This window comes from Curcuma longa, unplaced genomic scaffold, assembly GCF_044706935.1.
Source record: "Curcuma longa cultivar G26 ecotype Majalengka, Jawa Barat unplaced genomic scaffold, ITB_CL_G26_1.1 contig_25267, whole genome shotgun sequence".
Taxonomy (NCBI): Eukaryota; Viridiplantae; Streptophyta; class Magnoliopsida; order Zingiberales; family Zingiberaceae; genus Curcuma; species Curcuma longa.
The window spans coordinates 1,552-6,097 of record NW_027432705.1 but is presented as its reverse complement, the minus strand read 5'-3'; the positions used below and the strand labels follow the sequence as shown (position 1 = coordinate 6,097).

Sequence of the window (4,546 nt, the reverse complement as noted above, 5' to 3'; positions counted from 1 at the left end):
ATGATAGGGAATCCCGCCAAAGCCGGTCCCAAACTTGGTTGAAAAAGGCGAGGATTGTGCGCTATGTTGCTAGCCAACTTGGACTTACAGGAAAATATTCAATGAATAGATCCATCAAACTATTATGCTAATGCTAGGATATCCCTTATAAGGAATGCGTTATAGAGTCCGACTGTATACGTATCTAACTAGAATCGTTATATCTCCATGAATACAAGCAGAGATGATTGAAATAGAGGAGAGAGTCAGGTGTTTTTTGTGATCGTAAAGAACTTCTAAGACTTAAAGGAAAGTTTTACAAAACGATGGTTAGACATGCTATGTTATATAGAGCTGAATGTTGGGCTATGACTTGAGCACATAAGCAAAAGATGAAAGTTCCAGAGATGAGGATGTTAAGGTGAATGTGCAGACATACAAGGATGAACAAGATAAAAAATGAAATATTAGAGAAAAAGTTAGAGTTGCATATATTTAAGGGAAAACTCTGGTAGATACGTTTAAGATGGTATAGAAATATACGTAGACGACTAATAGATGCTCCAATTAAGCGATGTGAAACTATGACAAATGTACACATCAAACGAGGAAGAGGAAGACAAAAAAGACTTGATCAGCAATAATAAAATAAGATAAAATTTATTTAAATATAAATGATAATATAGTAAGGGATAAAGTTCAATGGTGTAAAAGGATCCATATAGTCTATCCCACCTAGTGGGATAAGACTTTGTTGTTGCTGTTGTATTCATAATAGGGCTTGCTTGATCATTAAAGAGATCTAGGTATGGAATCAAGAAATATTAGGAGTTTAGGTGTTTAAACTTAGGGTAATAATTTAGTATTAAAGTTTGTTCAATTTGTTCTTGAACTCGGTTTCTTCTTTCCTTTTTGGTTGGAGAATTCTTCAAAACTTCATACATATCTTTAACCATGAAGTAAGTTATAATCTCATGCAGACTGGACGGGAATCCACATCTTTGTCAGCAATGGTACATAATTGCAATGTGATGCCTGCACCAAAATATCAACACCGGTGATCGTGATTCTTTGTCTAGTTACAGTGTTAAATTTCTTACAGTGATAGCCATAGTTTGGAGGGTGAGGAAAACACAAGGTGAGATTTTTGTGACAAACTCTTGCAATTGTTGAGTAATTTAACAATCTTGTTCTTTATTTGAAACTTGGAAGGTTTGAGAAAAGGCAACTCAGTGGATCCACAGAATGGTTTCCCAAAGCAAACAGATAATGCATTGCAGCTTGAGAATCGCCAATTCACATACATGGAATTACATAACATCACTAATAACTTTCAAAAGATCCTAGGCAAAGGAGGATTTGGGTCTGTTTTCCATGGACATTTGGAAGACGGTACTCAAGTTGCGGTGAAAATGCTATCACAATCATCATCACAAGGAACTAAAGAGTTTCTTGCTGAGGTAAATAAATCTTATACATATGTGGATGACTGAATTTAATTGGTTGGAGATGGTTGTTGAATGTGAATCCATTGGGAGGTTTTGCATAACCAAAGAGGGAGGGGGAATGAATGTATAAACTCGTATATTTTACAAAAAAAAAAAATCAGGAGTTGATGAAATTTTAGTATTCTTTCAAACATGCAGTAATAGTATTCTTGAACAATTATGTCCTGTCCATGATTAGTCAGATCCTACAGAATATTAACCACCCCATTCACTTCTGTTTCTTTGATTTAGTTTGGATCTTGATGTTTCTAGTTCATAAACATCACTGATTATGTTTTTTCAGGCCCAACACTCTGACTAGGGTTCATCATCGGAATTTAGTTTCTTTGGTCGGCTACTGCAATGAAGTAAATCATTTGGCGCTTGTCTATGAGTTTATGTCTCAAGGAACACTACAAGATCATCTGCAAGGTTTGAAGCTGCATTGAATATCATTATCTAATATCCTTTCATAATATATACTTGCTTTATGGCATACATGATAATCAGGTGACAGAATTAGATTTGGCTTACGATCTAACTATTTAAAGATATATTCTCCTGTCAAACACATGGTTAACTGAATCTAACATATCTTATTTGATTGTTGTGTAGAAGTAATTTTTTAATTATAAAATTGAAGTATAGTTTTATGCAAGTTGAATGCAACTGAGAGTACCAAAGGGAGAATGATGATGTCTAAAAATTCTTTTATTTATCTTACAATGTTCTTCCAGGCACTACTGACCAACAGAGTAACAGTGCTATTACTTGTACCAAGCAATCTTTACTTCATTTAACTTATTGCTTTTCCTCACTGAATGTTGATGACTTGTTAATTTGACATGATGTAGGCAGGGAAAACAATACTAGAACTTTAAGATGGAGACAACGTCTTCGTATTGCAATTGACGCTGCACAAGGTTTGGAATAATGTGAACTAGCAAGTATCAATATCTCCTTGCCTAATTTCCAGACCAGTCATCTAAGTCCATCTTGGTTCATTTATTAAATTGCATTGCAGGGCTAGAGTATTTGCAAAAAGGATGCAAACCACCATTAGTTCATAGAGATGTGAAGTCAGGAAATATCCTTTTGGGTGAAACTCTGGAAGCTAAGATAGCAGATTTTGGGCTTTCGAAAGCTTTTCTAAGTGAGGCGAACAATCATGTATCCACTGTAGTGGTGGGAACTCCTGGATACCTTGATCCTGAGTATGTCACTGATTTTTCATTTATTTAGTTGTTTCAAGCAATCATCTCTACCTAGTAGAATGATAGTAACCAAGGAATCCAAAAGAACAGAAAAAAAATACAAATCCTTCATCATGAAACTTCTCGTTTTGAGATCCATGTTTTAATATGACTATCCATCTGTATGTGTGCTTGGACTATTTACTTTGGTATTTTTTTAAAATGAAGGAAAGGAGGCTTGGTTCATAATATATATGTTTTTTCTATCCTGGAATGAAATGCAACCACTGAAAACATTAGTAGTTGTAGCAATAAGTAGCCAAACAAATTTGAAGAAATAGATTAACAGAAAATACATCAAGCTAAATTAAGAGGAATCATGGGTTTTAAGATTTATAGTGTGGCACCAAGTGGTATTTGGATAATCACTCGGAGTTTAAATCATATATCTTGCATGTTCCATTTTTTTCAATAACAGTAAGCATATGCACATGGTGAAAATCCTAGGTCATATCTAGCCATGTCTCCACAACTAATATTCTGGACTAGTGATTATCTCTCTTTAATGACTAACAATTAGTAAATTAATTTCAACTAAAGTGTCATTAAGCTTTCCACTGTTTATTTTTGTGCAAAATTTATGATTGAAAATCTATTGTATTGCATGTCAGGTATTGCAATACCTTCCACCTTAGCGAGAAAGTGACATGTACAGCTTCGGAGTAGTTCTTTTGGAATTGATCACTGGGCTACCACCAATAATTTCAGGTACAGAAAATGTACACCTAGCCCAATGGGTGCTCCAAAGGCTTGACAAAGGAAAAATTGAGGATGTTGTAGATTCCAAGCTGGAAGGGGAGTATGATATAAATAGTGTCTGGAAGTGTGTTGATATCGCTCTAAATTGCATGGCACAAACATCCCAACAACGGCCAACCATGACAGAAGTTTTGATGCAATTAAAAGAGAGTTTAGAACTAGAGAACTCTTATTATAACACTACTGGCACAGTCACACGCAGTGAGAATATATACTCAGAAGTAAGCGAAGTGAGCTTGAACAGTGCTCCTGAGATAGGAGTGTCTAGAATGACTGAGATTTTCGGACCAACAGCAAGATAAACATGGGTATGCTCGACTTTTCCCTCTTAAAACTGTGTCATAATGGTTGTTAAGGTTTAAAATGTAGTTCGCTTCAATTTCATTCTCGTGTAGCTTTTTACATGTTATTACTTGTGTGAAGGAAAATAGTATTTGGTGGTGTGTATATGATACTTTTATTTTCTATGGCAAAAACTATTAATGTATGTTCTTCCATTTCATCGTCGAACAAGCATCTTGTATTTTCACCATGCCATCTCTTTGTTACAAAAAAAAAATCCTTATTTTCTTGCTCCTTGTGTTAAGATACAAATTCCTCAATCTTGGCAATAATGTTCAGTGTAGTCAATCCTCATCAATACTTTGTTTTAGCATATTTGATATCTAAGATCATTCCAATTCAGAAATTGAGACTTGTGGAAGCCATTGTTTTCAAACACTACAAAAAATGTTTCTAAAAACAAAAATACAAACTAGTAAAAATGTTTCTAAAAAGTAAGAATGGAGCACACTTTGCTGCCTGCCGTATGTCTAAAGAGTTTCATTATTAATAATGTAAAAAATATATTAAATTTTATAATTCTACATAGAGAATAAGATTATTATTTTTCTCTACATTATCATTCATTCAATTGCGCAATCTATTTTTCATAATTCTTATGGCAGAAAATACTTTCTCTACCGTTGCAATCATAATCGATAGAATTAACGTCAATGTCAAAAGTCATATTTTTCTTTGACATAATTAATTTTTTTAAAAGATTATTAAGGTCCTTCAATTTTTGAA

The 4,546-nt window shown here is 34.0% G+C and overlaps 1 pseudogene; it reads left to right on the top strand.

Moving 5' to 3' along the window:
* Positions 1–943: 943 nt before the first annotated feature.
* On the top strand, positions 944–3,918 carry LOC141818550 (receptor-like protein kinase At3g21340; annotated as a pseudogene).
* The last annotated feature ends 628 nt before the right edge of the window (positions 3,919–4,546 follow it).